Source organism: Triticum aestivum, chromosome 1B, assembly GCF_018294505.1.
Source record: "Triticum aestivum cultivar Chinese Spring chromosome 1B, IWGSC CS RefSeq v2.1, whole genome shotgun sequence".
In the NCBI taxonomy this organism is placed as follows: domain Eukaryota; kingdom Viridiplantae; phylum Streptophyta; class Magnoliopsida; order Poales; family Poaceae; genus Triticum; species Triticum aestivum.
Window position 1 is genome coordinate 222,395,124 of NC_057795.1, and position 22,717 is coordinate 222,417,840.

The window sequence follows — 22,717 nt, forward strand, 5'->3', positions numbered from 1 at the left end:
GAATATGGCTTTGCACATAGCACAAAGCCAGGTGTGAAGAAGAAAGTTCCTGCCAAGAGGACACCAATGCCAAAGGCTAGAAAGTACACTCAAATGCCAGCTCAGGCTCAACCCAAAGAGGAACCTGAGAAGAAAGTCACATCATCCAAACCTCAGAAAGTTCCTACTGGAGAGACTATGAAGTTCACAATTGAGTCAGAGGATGATGGTGGTCAGGACAAGAAAAAGAAGAGAGCAAGAACCACAACTGCCAAGGTCCTTGGAAAGCCCTCTATGAGAAGAGATTCTAAAGAAGAGGAAGAGGATGCTACATCAACACCTAAGGTACCTAAGCTTATGGGTGATGCAGTCAGATCAGGGGCTGCAACATCTAAGCCCAAGGATGCACCCAAAGCTGCCTCCAAGGCCAAGCAAGTTCCAAATAGGAATACTAGAAGTATTCCAGCTGCTGAGAAGAACAAGGCCCCAATGCCCAATGTTGCTGAAGAAGAGGATGAAGAAGGACATGTCCTAAGAAAGCTCAAGCCCAAGATACCAGACCACAATGATGCCCATCCTATGGCCGAGGACATGAGAATCAGAAAGGATTCAGGGCTAAGACTGTGGAGGATGGAAGATCCATATGCTTCAAGGAGAAGAACTGCTGTTGACTACAGGTTCCACACAAAGGAACAACAGGACTTTTATGAAACAATTCTGTTGGACAAGAAGCCTATAGTTTATGACATGAGGTGGGTCGACTGGACCTACATCAAGGACAATGAACAACACTATCCTGGAGTGCAAGAAAGCTTTGTTGCTTGTGGAGTTGCTGATTTTGTTGGACAGAAGTTCACCCACTAGAATGATGAGCTTATCATGCAGTTCTACTCCACAACACATTTTTACCCAGATGGAAGAATTGTTTGGATGTCTGGAGGTACAAGGTACCAATCCACTGTTGAAGAATGGGCAAGTCTGATAAATGCCCCCAAGGAAAATTAGGATGACCTGGACATTTATGCAAAGAAGAAGATGGATCACAATTCAATGGTTCACATGTACAAGGAGATTCCAGACAAGGCAGTAGAGACTCACAAGTTTGGATCAGTTCACTTTCTGCTGTCAGGGTTGCCAACAATCAATTGGATTCTGAGGCACACTTTGTTGCCCAAGTCTGGTGACCATAACATGATCAGAGGGAATGCCATCAACATGTTGCATGTGTTTGATGTGCCACAGAAGTTCAAAGTCATGAGCCTGATGATTGAAACAATTAAGAGGACTGCAGCAGATCAGAAGAGGAGCTGTGGATATGCACCTCAGATTCAGGAATTGATCAACTCAAAGATGGGCACAAGGAGATATCAATTGGATAAGGAACATTTTCCACTTTATCCAGACTTTGAGGACAATGAGGTTGTCATGAATGAAAATGATCCACAATCAGTTCAAGCTCAGGAGAAGAAGGAGAAGGCAAAGAAGGAGAAGGCTGTCAAGATGCCAACTCAAGTGGAGGCATCTGAATATTTCTTGAAGACCAAACAGGAGCAACTTGGTTACTTGATAGCATCTACACTGAGGATTGACAAAGGACTGGCCACCCTCACTCAGAATCAGGAGATCCTTGAGAGAATCATGGAACTCAAGTTTCATGACCTTGATGTTAAAGTAACTGAGATTCAGTCAGTTGTAGAGCAGCTGCAGGATGATATGCAGGAGAGGTAGGGCAAGACTACCACAAATGTGTTTGCCAGAGTGCCCAGAGCCCAGAGGTTAGTTGCAGTGCCAGTGACAAACACTAGAGCAACAACTTCAGCACCAGCCACAACACCTACAGTTCCAGTGCAACCAGCTCCAGCATCCACTCCAGCACCCTCTACCTCAACTGAAGCCTTCGTCCTTGGAGTTATCAGGACACCACCACCAGAAGATCAAGCCTGAGAGTCGATCCAGCACTATGCATTTTCTATGAACTTTTTGGTAACTTGTTGCCAAAGGGGGAGAAAAATCTATAGATCATAGGCTTCGAGAGAGAGAGAGTGTTGCTTTTGTTCCCTCTTGCTTTTATTTGGTGGTTTTTCAAACTTTGCTTGCTTTTGTTTGAGATACTATGCTTGTGAGACAGTGATGATCATGTGTTTGATCATAAGCTACACTTATGCATGTTTGATGATACTATCCTATCTATCTTATGTGATCATTCACTTTGCTTGGTGATGAGTGCATGTATTCAATGTTTATTATTTTGAGCGCTCCACCAAGATGTATGTGACATGGAAGAGTAACCCATGAGCCTAATTCATTGTGCATTTGCAGTCCAAAGCAAATCTCAACCCATGCACAATTTTAGGGGGAGCTCTTGCTTATCACATACTTCTCAAAGCGACGATGTTATTCACTCTTATTATCATTTGTCGAAGCTTTGATCTATATGTTGTCATCAATTACCAAAAAGGGGGAGATTGAAAGTGCAACTATCCCTAGGTGGTTTTGGTAATTCATAACAACATATAGCTCATTGAGCTAATGCTATTCCAAGATTATTATTTCAGGAAAGCTCGATGAATGGCATGGCATGGATGATGAAAGTGGATCCCTCAAAATACTAAGGACAAAGGATTGGCTCAAGCTCAAAAGCTCAAGACTCTTCATTTTATATTTTAGTGATCCAAGATCACATTGAGTCTATAGGAAAAGCCAATACTATCAAGGAGGGATGAGGTGTTGCTTAATGAGCCTCTTGCTTCATGTGCTTAGTGATATGCTCCAAAACCCTCAACTACTTTCCCACATCCACAAATGACCTAAACCTAAAGCCAAAATCGGTCACACCGATTCTTCCTATCCGGCGCCACCGATTCCAAAAGTCATAGCCACTGCCACAAACCCTAAGCAAATCGGTTTTACCGATAAGGATCTTGGTCTCACCGAGATGGGGTTGTAATCTCTCTATTTCCCTTCGTAACGTTTCGGTCTAACCGAAGTGAGCGATCGGTCCCACCGAGATTGCAATGTAAACTCTCTGTTTCCTTTTTGTAACATTTCGGTCTCACCGAAAAGAGCAAATCGGTCCCACCGAGTTTACCTGACCAACTCTCTGGAAAGCTTATTACCAAATCGGTCTCACCGAGTTTATGTAATCGGTCTTACCGAGATTACGTTATGCCCTAACCCTAACCGAATCGGTCTCACCGAGATGCATGTCAGTCCCACCGAAAATCACTAACGGTCACTAGGTTTACTAAATCGGTCCGACCGAGTTTAACGATTGGTCCAACCGAGTTTAGTAAATTGTGTGTAATGGTTAGATTTTGTGTGGAGGCTATATATACCCCTCTACCTCCTCTTCATTCGTGGAGAGAGCCATCAGAACGAACCTACACTTCCAACTTACCATTTCTGAGAGAGAACCACCTACTCATGTGTTGAGGACAAGATATTCCATTCCTACCATATGAATCTTGATCTCTAGCCTTCCCCAAGTTGCTTTCCACTCAAATCTTCTTTCCACCAGATCCAAACCTATGAGAGAGAGTTGAGTGTTGGGGAGACTATCATTTGAAGCACAAGAGCAAGGAGTTCATCATCAACGCACCATTTGTTACTTCTTGGAGAGTGGTGTCTCCTAGATTGGCTAGGTGTCACTTGGGAGCCTCCGACAAGATTGTGGAGTTGAACCAAGGAGTTTGTAAGGGCAAGGAGATCACCTACTTCGTGAAGATCTACCGCTAGTGAGGCAAGTCCCTTGTGGGCGACGACCATGGTGGGATAGACAAGGTTGCTTCTTCGTGGACCCTTCGTGGGTGGAGCCCTCCGTGGACTCGCGCAACCGTTACCCTTCGTGGGTTGAAGTCTCCATCAACGTGGATGTACGATAGCACCACCTATCGGAACCACACCAAAAACATCCATGTCTCCAATTGCGTTTGAATCCTCCAAACCCTTCCCTTTACTTTCTGGCAAGTTGCATGCTTTAATTTCCGCTGCCTATATACTCTTTGCATGCTTGCTTGAATAGTGTGATGATTGCTTGACTTGTCCTAAAATAGCTAAAATCTGCCAAACTCTAAAATTGGGAAAAGGTTAAGTTTTTATTGGTCAAGTAGTCTAATCACCCCCCTCTAGACATACTTCAAGGTCCTACAGGGATACACCTAGAGCGGAGGAGGCCCCGCCAGGCGACCAAGCGCCGGGGGCTCCGTTGCCTCAAGAGGCGCCCCAACCTCCGGAAGACGCAGGCCACGCCAACACCCTCAACCTCGTCGAGCATCCTATATACTTCGTTAGCACGATGCTGCGGGACGCGAGGGCGTGATACCCCATGCCCCAAAAATTCCTGCTTGCGTTACTAGTGGCCTCGCGTAAGCTGCGGCACTACTTCCAAGGCCATCCCATCAAGGTCGTCTCAGCGTATCTCTTGGAAAGAGTGCTCAGGAGCCCCAACTCAGCTGGAAGGGTCACTAAATGGAACATCGAGTTGCAAGCGTTCCAGCTGGAATTCAGCACAACCAGAGTCATCAAGGGAGCCGCACTTGCAGACTTCATGGCAGAATGGACGGAGGCACCAGGGCTCGAAGTGGGCGAGGATCGGTCGCTTTCCCCAGGAAGTGAAGCGCCGGACGGCTAGTCATGTACTTCGACTGGGCGTTCTCGCGACATGGCGCGGGGGCCGGCGCAGTGCTCATATCTCCCACTCAGGACAAGCTCTATTACGCTGTGCAGCTCTGCTTCCAACATGGCAAGAAGGTCTCCAACAACATAGTAGAATACGAGGGCTTGATAGCAGGCTTGAAAGCTGCAGCCGCCTTGGGGGTGAAGCACCTCATTTTCAAGGGCGATTCACAACTCCTCGTCAACTTCTCCAACAAGGTGTACGAGCCGAAGGACGAACACATGGAAGCGTATCTCGCGGAGGTCCGCAGGATGGAGAAACAATTTTGCAGGTTGGAGTTGCAGCATGTGCCTCGTGGCACCAATCAATAGGCTGATGACATCGCCAGGAGGGCGTCCAGGCGGTTGCCTCAGGAGCCTGGCGTCTTCGAGGAACGACTCTTCAAACCTTCAACGACACCATCACTATCAAGCACAGCGCAGCCTCGGGAGGAGCTCCCTCAACCTCCTGCCTCGGGAGCCCCGGCCTGTGGCCCGACCTCAGGAGCACGCCTACTCCTGGCGCTGGAGCCTCAGGAGGGATGTTGGACCATGGAGTTCAAAGATTACTTGATGCAAGGGATTCTGCCGGAAAAGGAGGAGGACGCGGAACGCGTGGCGTGACAGGCCATGGCCTACTGCATCCAAGACGGAGAGCTCTACCGGAAGCGGCCGAATGACGTTACCCTACGCTGCATCTCCAGGGAGCAAGGGAAAGATTTACTGGCAGACATTCACGGTGGAAACTGCGGGCACCACTCGTCTTCACGGACACTCGTCGGCAAGGCATTTCGCAGCGGGTTCTATTGGCCAACGACACTCAATGACGCAATCGAGCTGGTGAAGGCTTATGAAGCCTGTCAATTCCATGCTAAGCAGATTCATCAGCCGGCTCAGGGCCTTCAGACCATTCCCCTCTCATGGCCGTTCGCCGTTTGGGGACTGGACATCCTTGGCCCATTTCCTCGGGCGCCAGGGGGCTACCGCTACCTCTATGTCGCCATTGACAAGTTCACAAAGTGGGCAGAGGTGGAAGCTGTCCGCACCATCCCGGCTGGCTCAGCGGTCAAGTTCATCAAGGGCCTTGTGAGCCGGTTTGGGGTACCTAATCACATCATCACTGACAATGGTTCATAGTTCACCAACAATCTCTTCAAAACATATTGTGCTAACCTTGAAACGCAGATATGCTATGCTTCGGTGGCACACCCTCGAAGCAATGGACAAGCTGAATGCGCCAATGCGGAGGTCCTGAAAGGCCTCAAAACCCGAACCTTCAAGAAGAAGCTGGAGGCCTGCGGCAGGGGCTGGCACGATGAGCTTCATTCCGTGCTATGGTCCATCCGCACAACCGCTACCAAGTCGACCGGCGAAACCCCGTTCTTCCTCGTCTACGGTGCTGAGGCGGTCCTTCATCACGAGGTCAGGCATCGCTCCGCGCGGGTCCTGGCTTTCGATGAAGCACAACAGGACGCCATGCGGGGGGTGGACCTCGTGCTGGGAGAGGAACGCCGTCGGGAGGCTGCGCTTCGGGCTGCAAGATACAAACAGGCGCTGCGGCGGTACCACTGCCGCAGCATCCGCCCTAGGACCCTCGAGGTAGGTGACCTCATGCTCAGACGGGTGCTCTCCAGGGAGGGGCTGCACAAGCTCTCTCCCATGTGGGAGGGCCCGTTCAAGGTTGTTCATGTCTCCAGGCCTGGCACCGCACACTTGGAGACTCAGGAGGTGGTGCCCATCCCGAACGCGTGGAACGTCCAGCACCTCTGGAACTTCTACCCTTGAGGAAAGGCCTAGCACCTGTAAAGAAGGCCCGGTGCCTGTGAAGCTAGACGAACCGAGAATGGCCCGTTGACTGTGAAGAAGGCCAACTCCTGTGAAGCTCATCACCCCGAGAAAGGCCCGGAGCCTGTGAAGAAGGCCAATGCCTGTGAAGCTTGCCGCCCGTGACACTCTCACGTAATAATGAGTTGGGGTTGTACATGCCCCAGAGTCTCCGGAGAGCCGCCCTTGGGCCTCGGGGGCTCCCGCCCATGCCCACTGTCAGCACTTAGCTCCGCGCTGGTGAGAAGACGTCAAAGACTAGATTAGGTGCCAGACGCGGCTTTTTCATTTGCTTTCTGCAGTTAGCTTGTTCATCCCTATTTGAAGTTCCATTGGAGTTTCTTTTAGCATTGTTGTCGTCCCTGACCTGTGACCCCTTGTCTTTGTCGCCTACTTGATTCATTTTCTCTCTCGCAAGTCTCGCGAGGGGGCTACGCGGGTGCCCTCGTGAGTGTTTTCTGACCCAGTCTTGTGAGGCTTTCCTATCCAAGTCCACCACGAGAGCACTCCTCCCGGTCCGTGCCCCACGGGCATCGTGACGCAAACACAGGACCTGAGCCGGTTGCCCCCACGACCGAGACCGGAAGTTACCTCTCCTGAGTAATTCTTGCAGGACACAAAGCGCGCGACGAGGCCTCAACATCGAGAAGCGAAGACTGCGGCAAGTCCCCCCGAGCTAAGTAATTCCTGCACGCGAGCACGCGGCACCAAAACACAACACAAGAATAGCGGAAGTAGCATAATAGTTAACGACAACAGTCCAGCACGCCCCTGCGGGGCCCTACACTACTCTCTCTTTGCGCAGGGAAGGGAGAAAAACAAAATAGACACAGCTTGCTCAGCACCGACTCGCGGCGAGGGCTCGTACTGCCTCCGGAGCTCAGTCAGACTCCTCACGCTTCACCGAGGCGCGATGGCGGGCTGACCCGCTACCTCCCTCAAGGCGAGCGCGACAGCGCGGAGGCTGGTCGTGGCCACCGTTGGAGGAGCTGCCGTCCGAAGGGGAGTCGCCGAGGCTTGGCAAGCTACGAACGCCGCCGGCCACGCGCCCGCCTTCATCTTCATCCCGACCATCGCCAAGGCTGGGCACCCGGCCGCCGTCGTCATCTTTGGGGCAGTACCCGACACGGCGACCGTCTTCTCCGAACACCCTCACGTAGAGGGTGGCGTCACCGTTGAACTTGAAATGCAGGGTGCACCGCCGGCTCAGGCCACGCGCACGGGCAAACGTTTGCCAGCCGCAGGTCAGGGCCATTTTCCCGGTGACAGAGATATCCAATGAGGCCCAAGAGGCCCTGTTGCAGCAACTGTCCGCCTGAAGCCAAAGGCCGCCAGGAGCGCCGGCCGGGAGTTTAGTTGCAAAGAAGCAGGGAAGCTGAAGCCAGCTGCCTGTTGGGTCCACTGACCACACGACGAACTCCGGCAGCACTTCCGCCGAGTGGAAGCGCGGCCTGGGGGGCCGCGCAGCCACGATGCGCCTGCCCTTACCCACCAGGCGCCCATCGCCGCGCGGTAGATCGCAGCTGCGACCGCGGGGAGCTGCTGCGGGCGATGCAGGATGCTTACGGGGACGACCCCGGCCGCGCTTGGGCGGGGGAGTGTCAGGCCCTTCCCGGCGAGCCTTCTCTTTCTCCACGGTCGAGAACCTCTTCGGCGGTGCCATAGAAGACGATAGCTGGGATGGGGAGAAAGAAGGAAGCGGGGAGGAAGATGTACAGCGGGGGCTTGCGCTCTCCCGCATTTATAACCGGAGGAGGCCAACCGTCGGCCTCCACGATCACAAGTAATCATGACCCACTTCTGCATGCAGGGACTTGTCAAGTCGAGCAGATGCCGAGGCGGCGTGGGGAAGCAGAGACGCCCACGTCCAATCAACCGCCACACGGCACCCAAGGCCGCAGGCTGATGGGGCCCGCGGCGCTCCACACTTGCCCCTTCGCTTCTCCGCTAAGCGAAGTCCGAGCGCGCCTTGGGCCCGGGGGCTACTGTCAGCGTTCTGGGAATGGGAGTCCCCAAACTTGCCTGCCTGTGGCCAGCGGCGTGGCTCAAGTGGTGGCCCAGTACGACCCATCTTCATCAGCACAAGACTCAAGACCCTCGCGAGGGGCCAAGCCTCGCGGGGCAGACGACACAGGAGTTCCTTAGGAACGGCCTCGCCAGGCAGGCTCGTAAGGAGGCCGAGAGATCAAGGTAGGGTACCTCATGACGCAAGCCATGACGATCGAAACCAGGCGGGCGCCGGCCTGTGCAGTGTCCTTGTTTCCTCTTTGGTGCAAATGGGGCAAGCACAGGCGTGGTGTACCAAGGCATCAGGCAAAGGTTGCCATTTCAATGCAACAAGACCAAGACCAGCAGAGCGGCAGGATGGAGGTCACCGTGGAGCCCAGGACAGCGTCATCGCCAGTGCCTTTGGCAGCCGAAGACCAACTGTGGAGGATACAACTACTGAGTGTAAACTGGCCAGGAGGGCCCGGTTCACCCTCAACTATATTGAAGCCCACGAAGATCCAGAAGATGGCGTTTTACTAATGAAGCTTAGAGGCCCGGAGCCCAAAGGCGGATTAGGGCCCATAGTGGTAAACCTCCATGGTTATGTAACTTGTATTGTAAGTTAGGAAAGGAGAGACCGAGCCGGACACTTTGTATGAGTCGGCCTCGGGACTCTGTAGACCGGCCGGGCGTCAACCTATGTATATAAAGGGACGACCCGGTGGCGGTTCAGGGACAACAAACAACAACTCGAGACTCAGGTAAAGCGTATTTGCTCCCTGGTCATCGAAACCCAATCAATCCCATCATAACTAAACGTAGGCTTTTACCTTCATCGAATGGGCCGAACTAGTATAAAACTCCCGTGTCCGCTGTCCGGTTTAACCCCTTCAAGCTAACCCGTCGCGATGGCTCCACGACTAAGTCCTTCCATGAGGACATCTGACGTGTTAATTCCACGACAGTTGGCGTCCACTGTGGGGCTATCGCATGATGGTTTCGAGTTCTTGAAGGGTAGCTCTGAAGGACCCAAGGGGTACGTGGTTGGCCGGATGACCAACAGTCATTGTGGCAAGCTCTACATCGACGACGAAGGATGGGGCCCTGAGGCCGGCTCAGTCGAGTACGGATACCGGGTCCCCTTTGGCGGAATTCATGTCTTCATCGGCAAGATCGGCGAACCGGGCCTTGAGCCGTACATCTGCACCGACCTCGTCGAGACGGCTCAGTGTGCAAGTCCTGCCCGGGTTAAGCCCGCCATGAAGCATGCGTTCATAGGATGTGTCCATGGGATCGGATCTGAACCAGTGTCTGAAGGCGATACAGCTGTTTATTCCAACAGCGAGTCATCCACTGGCGAAACCGAGTCCCTGTACCAAATTCATGATGGTGTGTTCGAAGGATATTCCGATGGCAACAGTATTCCGGACCTCCTTGAACCGCCAAGTCGGGTTGCTGTTTACATGGCCGGAACACAGCCCACTTTGCAGTCTTCATCTACAGCAGCGATGAATACCGGATCAGTGGCTGCGACAGGAGCCCCGGCGCGCTGACCGGCTCAAGTCCTCTCTGGTTTGATGGATGCCTGGGCAACCTTGTTAACCACGGCAGTTACCCCGGAGACGCAGGATTAGCACAATGCGGACATTGCGAAACTGAAGGACCAGATAACGCAGGCTAAGGAGGACCTGGCAATTGAGGATGCTAGGATGACTGAAGAACGGGCCGCTTTGGATGCCTAGTCACAGCAGATACAGGCACAGAGTTACCGGCTCATGTTAGATCATAATGCATCAAACGACGTAATGCGAAGGAAGTACCGATCACATATGCAACCGGTTTTCGAAGGATTGAATCTCTTTAATACACCGGGGGCTGGGCCGAGCAATCCAGCAGCGGCAAACCGGACCGACGCGCCTAGGGAAGCACCGGATCAACCACGGATGACGGAACCACCTCGGTGAACGGATAACCCGCGACCATACGTGTCCACGCCACCGGGTCACTTCTCGAGCCCTTTGGATAACATGATTGCCGCAGCATCTCGCCTGGCAGCCATTCCAATGGAGGGCGATTCACTAGCGACGATTGAAACCGGGCGGGCTAGGGACCTTCTTCAAACCCCCGTGGTGCAGCAGCAGGCTTATTCCTATAGCCGAGATAGAATTCATTCAACCCCCCGTCCGAGCCCAAGCTATAGCAGGCACATGGATGAACTGGAAGTGTCTAGCAGTGCGCGGTGCCGTAATGCTCAAGACGTGGTGGATAATGGCAGAGCATGAAGGGAGGCCGCTTTGGGTCATCATCAACCCACCCCGGTTCAGCCAGCGGCGTCAGTAGACCGAGGCACCGGGCTTGCCTTTAGTTCCTGGGGAGTGCCATGTCTCATTCTTGCTCTCCGTAATGTGCGGCTGCCCAAGGATTTCAAGGGTCCATGTAAGGTGCCTAATTACACCGCGGATCAGCCACCTGAGGCATGGGTCAAGAGTTATGAGATGGCAATGGAGATGCTAGATGTGGATGAAGCGGCCTGTGCAAAGTACTTCACGATGATGTTGGAAGGGACAGCCCGTACTTGGTTGAAAAACTTACCAGCCAACTCCATCGAGTCATGGGATCAGTTGAAGGCCAGGTTTATAGCTAATTTCAAAGACACATGCAAACAGCCTATGTCCATTGTGGATCTGATGCCTGTGTTCAAGGGGAGAATGAGTCAACAACTCATTGGGTGCGCCGGGTTTCGGAAGTTTTGCATTCGTCAGACCGGATTAATGCTGGTCAAGCAATGATAACGCTGGAGCGTAATTGCCGGTTTAAGTCACTAAAAATGAAGTTGGGATGGCTTAAGCGCCACTGCAATGACATGGGAACCCTTATGGCAGCCTTGGTCAAATATGCCGATTCCGATAATACCAAGGATCCTGATTCTGATGAGGAGAAACTGGAGAAGGGAAAGAAGAACGGCGGTGCAAAGGGACAGCATCACAACCAAGGAGGCCATAGGAATAACAGTAAGCGCAAGGCAGATAGTTCAGATCTTGTGGCTAACACCAATATGCAGCGTCGTAAAGGTAAACCGCCCCAGCGCGGTGGAGGGATGAATCTGGAGCATTTGTTAAACCAGCCCTGCCCAAAGCATGGGACCAAGGAGGCCCCTTCCACACATCTTTGGAAAGATTGTTATATCATGAAGGAGTTCAAGAATTCCGATGTCTTCCGGTATGATCAGGGTCCGTCGGGCGGTTCAGGTCCAGGTTTTCATGGTGGCGGCGGTTCAAACTCTGGATTTCAGAATAATCAGGGCAACCAGAATAACCAAGGTGGTAATGGCCAACAGAATAATCAAGGAAATCAGCAGCAGTCAGGTTATCAAAGTCACCCCAAGCAGTTGAATGGTGGGCAGTATCATGTGTTCACTACTAGCCTGTGTAAGCGCGATCAGAAGCTTCACAAAAGGGCAGTTAATGCCGTTGAACCGGCAGTGCCACGTTATTTACGGTGGTCCGAGCAGCCCATTGTGTGGAGCAGAGAGGATCATCCGCCTCGGGTTGACAATCCGGGTCAAGTGGCTTTGGTGGTAGCGCCTCAGGTGGGAGGTTACAAGTTTACCAAAGTCCTGATGGATGGAGGGAGCAGTATCAACATCCTGTACTATGAGACTTTTCGTCGCATGGGGTTGACAGACAAGAGTCTTAAACCGTCTAACACTGTTTTTCATGGTGTAGTACCAGGTAAATCGGCATATCCTGTCGGCAAGATCGCTTTGGAGGTTGTGTTTGGAGATGAGCATGATTCCAGGTCTGAAAAATTGACCTTTGAAGTGGTGAAGATCCAGAGCCCGTATCACGCATTGTTTGGACGGCCGGCTTACGCAAAATTCATGGTGAGGCCCTGCTATATCTATTTACAACTCAAAATGCTGGGTCATAAGGGGACTATAACAGTACATGGAAGTCGGAAGATCGCGTTGGATTGTGAGGAAGGTGATGCGGCTTATGCTGAGTCGGTTTGTGCTACAGAGGAGCTGAAGTTTTATAAGGACAATGTTGATCCGGCAGACATGACCCCTCTGAAGAAGCCCACCACTGAGCATGACCCGACCCTGAAGTTCAAACCGGATGATGAGACTAAACTTGTTGACTTTGTTCCTGGCGATTCATCCAAACAGTTTAGCATCAGCACCAATCTGGATCCGAAATAGGAAAGCGCGCTCATCGAGTTCATCCGTGAGAACCGGGACATTTTTGCATGGAAGCCTTCTGACATGCCAGGTGTACCGAGGGAACTCGCTGAGCACACTCTCAATATTGATCCCAAGTTTAAACCGGTCAAGCAATTTCTTCGCCGCTTTAACGAGGAAAGACGCAAGGCCATTGGTGAAGAGGTAGCCCGGCTGTTGGCTGCTGGATTTATCATCGAAGTATTTCACCCTGAGTGGTTGGCTAATCCGGTGCTCGTTCTTAAGAAAAACGGCACTTGGCGTATGTGTGTGGACTACACAGATTTGAACAAGGCTTGTCCGGCAGATCCTTTTGCTCTCCCGCGTATTGATCAGATTATTGATGCGACGGCGGGTTGTGAGCGCCTGAGTTTCTTGGATGCTTATTCAGGTTATCATCAGATTAAAATGGCAGTTAAGGACCAGGAGAAGACAGCCTTCATCACTCCCTTTGGAGCCTTCTGCTATGTTTCTATGCCCTTTGGGCTCAAAAGTGCCCAGGCAACTTATCAGCGTTGTGTGCAAAATTGTCTTCACACGCAGATTGGGCGTAATGTTCATGCCTATGTGGATGACATTGTGGTAAAATCCAGGAAGAAGGAAACCTTGATAGATGACCTCAAGGAAACGTTTGACAATCTTCGGGTTTACAAAATGATGCTTAATCCGGACAAGTGTGTTTTTGGTGTTCCGGCAGGCAAGCTCTTAGGCTTTCTGGTGTCCAACAGAGGCATTGAGGCTAATCCGGAAAAAATCAAAGCGATTACATGTTTGGCTAAACCGAAGTGTATCAATGATGTTCAGTGTTTGGCGGGTCGAATTGCAGCCCTTAGCTGGTTTATCAGCCATTTGGGAGAGAAGGCGATTCCTTTGTATCAGATGTTGAAAAATACAGATGATTTCATCTGGAGTGACGCGGCTAATGTCGCATTTGAGGACTTAAAGCGGCAGTTGGTTGAACCGCCGGTTCTTGCTGCTCCGGTTGACAAGGAGACCTTGTTATTGTACGTGGCTACTAATGCCCATGCTGTCAGCGTGGCAATTGTGGTGGAGCGCAAGGAGGCTGGTAAGGAATATCCGGTTCAACGACCGGTTTACTATATCAGCGAAAGACTTATCGAGTCAAAGCAACGGTATCCGCATTGGCAGAAGCTGGTTTATGGGGTTTTTATGGCAAGTCGGAAGCTCAAACAATACTTTCAAGGCCATCCCATTATAGTGGTCAGTTCAGCTCCTTTGGGCGATATAATTCAGAACAGGGAGGCAACTGGCCGGGTTGCAAAGTGGGCAATTGAGCTTGGCCCGCACGGATTGAAGTATATGCCTCGGACATCAATCAAGTCACAGGCGCTTGTTGACTTCATCAATGATTGGACCGAGTTACAGGCACCAGAGGACAAACCGGATAATACATACTGGACTATTCACTTTGATGGATCCAGGCAATTGGAAGGCTCGGGGGCTGGAGTTGTTCTTACTTCCCCTCGAGGTGATAAAATTTGTTATGTTCTCCGCTTAATGTTTCCTTGTACTAACAATGCAGCTGAGTACGAGGCCTTACTCCACGGTCTCCGTGTGGCTAAGGAAATGAACTTAAGCCGGGTTCGCTGTTTTGGAGATTCTGATCTGGTGGCTCAGCAAGTTTCTGGTACTTGGGATTCTAAGGATCCACTCATGGCGGCTTACAGACGCGAGGTGGATATTGTGGCAGGTCACTTTAAGGGTTATCAGGTTGAGCACATTGACCGGCGCAAAAACGAAGCAGCAGATGCTTTAAGCCGGCTGGGATCTCAGCGTAAACCGGTACCACCCAATACCTTTTTAGATATCTTGCATAACCCGTCTGTTAAGTTGCCTACAGAGGAGGATTTAGCTGTTCCTGATCCAGAGGCCCAATTGGTGGCCGCTTTACATACCACTCCGGATTGGACGGTTCCATATTTGGCGTATATGAACCGGGGCGAGTTACCAGATGATGAGGTCTTCGCCAGACAGATAATCCGGCGGTCCAAGTCCATGGTTATTCACAATGGCGAGTTACACCGTTGCAGTGTTTCAGGCGTATTTCAACGTTGTATTTCTCCTGAAGAAGGACAAGAGATTCTACGTGAAATCCATGAAGGGGATTGTGGTCACCATGCCGGTTCAAAGTCCCTGGTGGCTAAAGCTTTTCGTCATGGGTTCTATTGGTTGACAGCTCATGCTGATGCGGAGGATCTGGTAAAGCGGTGTGACGCTTGTCAGAAATTTTCACGTCGAGCTCATGTTCCGGCTCAGGAGCTACGGATGATTCCTATCACTTGGTCGTTTGCCACTTGGGGGCTTGATATGGTGGGACCTTTTAAGCGCTCCCAGGATAAGAAGACCCACCTGTTGGTGGCGGTTGACAAGTTCACTAAATGGGTTGAAGCGGAGCCCGTCAGCAAGTGTGATGCAGCCACGGCGGTTCAATTTCTCAAAAAGATCATTTTCCGTTTTGGTTTTCCACACAGCATCATCACAGATAATGGCACAAACCTTTCTAAAGGTGAGATGGAGGAGTTTTGTCAACGAGAGCACATCCGGCTTGATGTAGCATCCGTGGCTCATCCCCAGTCCAATGGTCAAGCTGAGAGGGCGAATCAAGAGATCCTGAAGGGTATCAAGCCCCGGCTTATGGTTCCTTTGAAGCGGACACCGGGTTGTTGGGTGGAAGAATTACCATCTGTGTTATGGAGTATAAACACCACCCCAAACCGATCTACGGGTTATACACCTTTCTTCATGGTTTACGGGGCTGAAGCCGTCCTCCCAAGTGATATTCGTCATGACTCGCCCCGGGTTGCCAATTATGTTGAAGCGGACAATGAGCAAGCACGTCAAGAGGCGCTGGACCTGTTAGATGAGAAACGGGACATGGATTTGGCTTGATCGGTGGTTTATCAACAAGACCTGCGGCGTTATCACAGCCGCCGGGTTAAGACACGAACCTTTCAAGAAGGCGACTTGGTGCTCCGGCTCATCCAGGATCAGACCGATATGCACAAGTTATCCCCACCTTGGGAAGGACCCTTTGTGGTCAGCAAAAATCTTCACAACGGATCATACTACCTCATTACCGTTCGAGAAGACTCACACGGTTCTGAGGAGGAGACCCGGCGGCCATGGAACATAGCTCTCCTTCGGCCTTACTACACTTGAGCCATAGGCTTTTCTTATGTACATATTTCAACAATGTATATATTATGATCAATATAATAAACCGGCATCCTTGCTTTAAGCAGGGCCTCTGCCGTTTTGTCTTCAAATCTCTTTGTTTACATGGGGGCTTCAGCTGACAAAGCGAAGTACTACCTGTTAAACCGGCTATCATGCCACAACACAGCTTGGGAGCTTCACACCCAATGGGCCAAAGAGAGTCTGGATGTTATGCACAGCTAAAACATAGGCACCCATTGAGCACAGCTCACAAAGTTACTTGGGGGCTCTTTTGTGCAAAAGCCACAAAGAGTTTGAAAGGACCCTTGTAATTGGGTATCGACCCACGACTTGGAAGCCTGGTGTATTCACCTAAAACCCCGGGTTAACCTGCCTTCATCAAGTAAGCCACTCCTATCCAGGTAATCCTGGCACGACCCGCCGAATGTTTGACAAGTCAATCTTATACAGACCCTGAACTTGTCAAAGTTAAAACAACGATTGGTTAGTTGGAGGCCCATCTTAAAAGGCTTTGCAAAATGGTTTAACTCAGTGGCCTGGCAGCCCATGAAAAGCCTCGAATTTGGGCCTGGCAGCCCTTGAAAAGCCTTGACTACATGGTTTCTTGTTTGCTTTTTTACCACGTTTTTCACCTTTTGATGAATTTATCTTTGAACCGATGTTCTTTGACCCGGTGTGGCTTTTTAGTCATCATATTAACCCGGTGTTTGTTAACCCGGATTGGCTTTCACCTATATGTTGTCAAACCATCTTATCAAAATTGGTGTTTACAAAACCCGGCCTGGCTTTGACTATATGTCACCAGTATGATCATCTGGTGTTCATCGTAACCCGGCATGGCTTACTCATCATACCATTATAGGGTAAGGGATATAACAACCAAAGATTTGGGTTTTCACCCTTACTAAGTGATTTCATATCACATGTATGAGTTATTCTGTATTTATTCCGCTTTGGTTATTAGCCAGGCTTTATCTTGGGCATTATGACCCGTCCAGCGGTAAACCGCCCGGACAGTTCTTTTTATGCAGACATAGGGATTGCATAATATTATGAAGATATATAAGCCAGCATTGAAATTGGCATGGCGGATCAAGCAAAGTATATCCCAGTGCACGATGGCAACATATCAAAGTATTGTAACTAGCCTATTACAAGGCGCTTTAAGGCCCAAAATATGAAATTGTTCTTTCCACAGAACAAAAGTTTATGAAGTATCAACCAAATTGCCGGATCAAGCCTCATCACCATGTTGACGTGAAGTTGATGGATCATCTGGCATTGGTTCAGCCTCCTCCTCCCCATCTAGTGGCTGGAAGTCAGTGGTGGTCTAGTCAATCCGGATTAAAGCCTGAAAGACAACCTCTTCACTTATAAGTTCAGTCGGATCGTCAGGGGCGTAAGTGTGCTTACGGATTGGCGGAATAAGATTTTGCACTTCCGGCATGACAGTGTCAATCCGTTTGTTGTTGGCATCATAGAAGGACCGGTGAACAATCAAGTTAGCTTCTTCTGCCAGTTGACTCGCCAGAGGATGCATCTCCCTTGTCACATTTTTGAGGGCTTCGTTGTCAAACTCTGCCCCGTTTTCTTGTTCACTAGGAAAGCCCTTGGCGATGTCAACCAGATCCAGGTCAGCTATCCATGCTTTGGCTCGGGTAAGTGCCAACAAAGCACCAGCTCTGGCAGCAGATCGTTTCGTCTCTTCTATCTGCGCCGGTGTCATGGATAACCTTGCTAGAGTATCCTTGATCAATGTTGGGTTCGGATTGTTGTATGAGGCTGCACAGATAACCCGTTGGGCACCGGTATACAGTTGTTCAATCAGAGTATATGCTGCCTTTAGCTTCATCCGCATGTCAGAGCCTAGATGAGCAATGCGGCCACCTACAAACGGTTTAAGAATTTCATGTTAAACCGACAAATTACAAAAATGATCATTCAAGCAGCCTTGGCAAGAGTACTTACCAAACACTGCAGAAGTCATGGCATTCACTTGGCGCTTCAACCCAGTTAGCTCTTCTGCCACCGGTTTAAGAGCTGACTCAGCGTCTTCCGTCCGCTTCAGCAATGCATTCTTTTTAGTTTCCCAGTTGGCACGCTCCGTCTTGAACCCTTCTTTGATTTGTTCCATGGCTGCCAAAGCGGTTTTGAGCTCATCTTTTGCCTTGGATGTTTCTGCTTGTTGGGACTTGATGTTCTCTTGAAGATCGGCAATTTGAGTGCCTTGGTGATTTATATCAGCCTGCCACAATCAGAGGAGGAGCATGTAAATATTTTGTCAAAGTCCCAAGCATATAACCAGTTATACACTTGGCACTTGGGGGCTAATGCGGATTGCTTCTTTACTACTAATTGTTTAAAGTCCCAAGGATCAATACAAGTTTTAATCTTGGCACTTGGGGGCTAATGTGTGTTTGATCCAGAAAATACACAAGGAAAGTCAACAAGGTACAGTATGGAATATAAAAGTCCCGGTTTGTCTTCACAAGACAAACCGGCCCTTGGGGGCTACGAAGTCAAAGTGTTCTTTATCTTTAAAGACCCGGTTTATCTTTAAAAGATAAACCGGCCCTTGGGGGCTACAATACAATGAATGTATAGAACAAAGATGAAGGTGTTTGGAAGATTACCTCATAGCGTTCCTTCATCAGATTCACCAAACCGGCCTCATAATCTCGGTTGGTGTAAAGCAGGTTCAAGAATCCGGAATGAATATCCTGAGCAGAAAGATTAGCATAGCTTGATAAATCGGTCTTCCCCTTTCCCTTGCCTATAACAGCAAATTCCTCCTTGGCAGTATGTTTTGATAAAGCAATTGGATTGCCTGGGGCGGTATAAGTAGTGCCAGTGACAATAACATCATCATCTTTGGCTGGGCTCGGTGAATTAACATTGTCTTTGGCTGGGCTTGGCGGATTGGCAGCAGGGTTTGGCGGACTGGAAGCAGGGCTTGGCGGATTAGGAGCTGAATTCAGTGGATCACCAACTGGACTGGGAGGCGTGGCACGTGGACTTGATGTATCAACATGTGTAGCCGGGTCAGCCTCCGGCGGAACAACATCAGTAGCCGTGTCTTGCGGAGCAGAGTCGTCTATGACAATATCAGGATTTTCGCCAGCATTCTCTGGGGTCTTCTCCGGATCAACATCGTCAGTGGGGTCGCTGGTCTTAGCTTTCTTGCTCAATCAGGCCTTGGCACTACAACATCAAAATAAGGATTAGTAGATAAACCGACGCATGAAGAAACAAACCGAAAAACAATACACTTACCCAGCGACGGTCTTGAGGGGAGGAAGCTGAGTGGTTGATGAACCGCCAGACGAGTTGGAAGACGCCTGGTAATTCGGATCAGACGGTTTAAGTGGGTATCGGAAGAAACCCTTCAAAGGATAAAGTTTTTCGGGAGAACAAGTAACCTATGGACAACGCTTCCGGGTTGGTGTATCCGGTAAACCGAAAGAGGTGACTTGCTGGCCACTATGTCGGGTTGTACGACGCCCTTCAGGTTGCTGTGTCTTCAAAGAAAATTTTGGATCCATATAAGCAAGAGGGTGAGAGTATTTCACTTTCCGAACTGCACGACGAAATCTTTGAACCGGCACAAGATCTGAATCGGAGGAAAGAGAGATTACCTCAACATGGTCCGCACGGCTAACCTCCGCATCATCCTGATAATAGTCATTGTTAATAAGATGTATGAAAAGGGAGCCAAGGGAGTCAAGTTCTACCTCTTGATCCGAATCCTCAACATCTTCGGGCGGATCAGTAGTTTCACTGGTCTTCTTCTTGGCTGCTCTCTTGATAACTTTGCTCTTGGGGCGAGGAGCCCTTGCCGGTTTATCTGAAGCCTTCCTTTTCCAAAAGGAGCTATTGGCCTGTAAAAGTTAAACAAAGATTTATTAGAACAAAGTTAAAGCGGAGGCGGATCAAGAGAGCACAAAGTTAAATCTTTACCCCTGGCGGTTTGTTGGCGGTGTAGAAGGGGGCCAGCCCAGTTTGGCTGCATGCGGCGATTGGTTCGTCCAACATTTTTTTCACCGATTCGGTGACTTCGTCATCAGTCATTTCTATTTCATTAAACCGTTGAGGGTCCTTGGTGTCGCCAGTGTACTCATGCATTAATCCAGAGCGGCGACTTAAGGGCATGATGTGCCATTTAACCCAACAGCGAACAAGATCAACACCAGTCAAGCCGTTGGCCATGAGAGCCTGGAGCTTGGCGAGTTGAGGGGCATAAGTTTGCCGTTCTTTGGCAGTTAATCGTCGTGGTAACGGGTGGCCATTGCTAAGCCGGTGAGGGCGGTAACCCGGCAAGGGATTTTCTTCGGCGGGGCAGTGTTCTGACAATAAAACCAAGTTTGGTCAGTCTTTGGAATGACTGTGGTGTGATGCATGTGGGAAATCAACTTCCTTCCTCTTATGGATTGATACCCTGCCAAGTTCCATGTTAGGACCATCAGAAAACTCAGTTCGGCGGTTTAGATGGAAGAAGTCCCGGAACAGCTCAACAGATGGTTCTTCTTGAAGGTAAACTTCACAAAATACTTGAAAGTTGCATATATTTGACACGGGATTTGGTCCAATATCTTGTGGATGGAGTTGAAAGCTAGCAAGGATATCCCGGAATTTTTTTGAACCGGGAGGGTTGAAGCCCCGGTCTAAGTGCTGCATAAAAACAATAACTTCTCCATCCTGAGGCTCAGGAGGGTACTCAGGGCCAGGAACTCGCCAGTGAAGGACATTTTTTGAGGCTAAAGCGCTGGTTACAACGTATCCATTGATCTGCGTTTCCATAATCCGGGGCGGAACCCAGTTGCAAGTGGCGAATTGCTTGGTCATCTTGGAAATAAACTGAAAGGAAAAATGAAGGCCGGTTTACAATGGATGGTTGTTCAATGTTAAACCGGGGAATTTGGTGAAGGCATATATGTGAGTTAAACCGGAGTTTTTCTACTCAAAATAAGGTGGCGGTTTAAGTGAGGGCTAATGTTATATGGCGGATCACCAACTGCTAAAGATTTAAACCGCCCTTAGGTGGAGGAGCCAGAGATGAAAATCTGCTAAGTGTTGACAGAAACAGGTTTCGCACAATGATGAAATTAATTTGGATCTACCATGGCTTCAATAAAGAAAAATTTCTGCGACCTATAATGGCGTTAAGCAGAACAGAGAAGGCCGTGTGCTCTACTGAGGATTTTTTACAACAAAGGAAGATCTACTAATACTGAAAATAGATACGGAGCAACTACCGCACGAGATCTACGCTACTGTTGGATCAAAGAAACCACGACAGAAGTGAAAACAAAGAACTAAGACGGACGAGGAACTGTACAGATGAACTCATTACCCTAGCATAGATCTAAAGATGCGGAAAGGGAAAACTTACCAGTACAGATCTACTGCGGAGGGATGCCGCGAACTCTGGTTCGATTCAGGGTGATGTAGCGGCCGGGGACGAAGACGATGGTGCGCTCTGTGGCGGCGGCGAAGCTCGAGCGGTAGGGGTTCGCGAGAGGAAGAAGAAGAGGCAAGGGGAGAGAATGGGAAGACCCGCTGGCTTTATTTATAAGGAGAAAGGGATAAGTGGTAGGCGCAAGAATCGAGGAGCCTGAAGCGGCAAGGAGGGCGCGCCTGTCGCCTCGATCTTCATGATACCATTAATGAAGGGAATCTTTTTAATCTTGTTTACAAAGAGGATGTCATGATGATCCATTGCTGTGTGTAGAGGATGACGTCACGACGGTTTAACAAAGTTTACAGGAGAAGACATCATGGCGGTTTACGAGAATATAAGGAGATGTTCATAAAACTTATTTAAGTATTGAAGATTGACATGAACAGGTTCAAATCAATCTGGGGCCTAATGTGGAGGATACAACTACTGAGTGTAAACCGGCTAGGAGGGCCCGGTTCACTCTCAACTATATTGAAGCCCATGAGGACCCAGAAGATGGCGTGTTACCAAAGAAACTTAGAGGCTCGGAGCCCAAAGGCGGATTAGGGCCCATAGTGGTAAACGGCCATGGTTATGTGACTTGTAATGTAAGTTAGAAAAGGAGAGACCGAGCCGGACACTTTGTATGAGTCAGCCTCGGGACTCTGTGGACCGGTCGGGTGTCAACCTATGTATATAAAGGGACGACCCAGCAGCGGTTTAGGGACAAGAAACAACAACTCGAGACTCAAGCAAAGCGTATTTGCTCCCTGGTCATCGAAACCCAATCAATCCCATCACAACTAGACGTAGGCTTTTACCTTCATCGAATGGGCCGAACTAGTATAAAACTCCCGTGTCCCCTATCCGGTTTAACCCCTTCAAGCTAATCCATCGCGATGGCTCCACGACCAAGTCCTTCCATGAGGGCATCTGACGTGTTAATTCCACGACACCAACTTTAGTCAGGATAACTTGTACTAGATGTTCCCCTTTGAAATGGCCGTTGTTGGCGCCCTTCCCGCTCAATATTTGGGAAGAGGACCAGGGCCTCTATATATATAGGGATAGCCACCATAGTATGGGGCATCTGATCAGCATCCAAGAGGCGGTCGAACTCTCCCAAGCAGTTCATTGCACCAACTCAAGAACACCTCTCGCGAGGCTGTTCATCCTTTGTACTGTTCATCATCAGCCCCTGAGGCAATCCACCACACCACACACTGGAGTAGGGTATTACACCACAACGGTGGCCCGAACCAGTATAAATATTGTGTCCCTCGTGTTGTTCATCGTTTTAGCTTAGATTCCCGTGAGGCGATTGGACATGGAGTGGTAGGGGGAAGATCTTCGTGCGCACCCCAGAGTTTGAACCTTAAGGGTCTGCTGGAACCCAACATCCGACAGTCATCCACATA

At 49.9% G+C, this 22,717-nt stretch overlaps 1 pseudogene; it reads left to right on the forward strand.

Annotated features, from left to right (window-relative positions):
- Window positions 1-177: 177 nt before the first annotated feature.
- LOC123089679 (uncharacterized) lies at window positions 178-13,735 on the forward strand (annotated as a pseudogene).
- The last annotated feature ends 8,982 nt before the right edge of the window (window positions 13,736-22,717 follow it).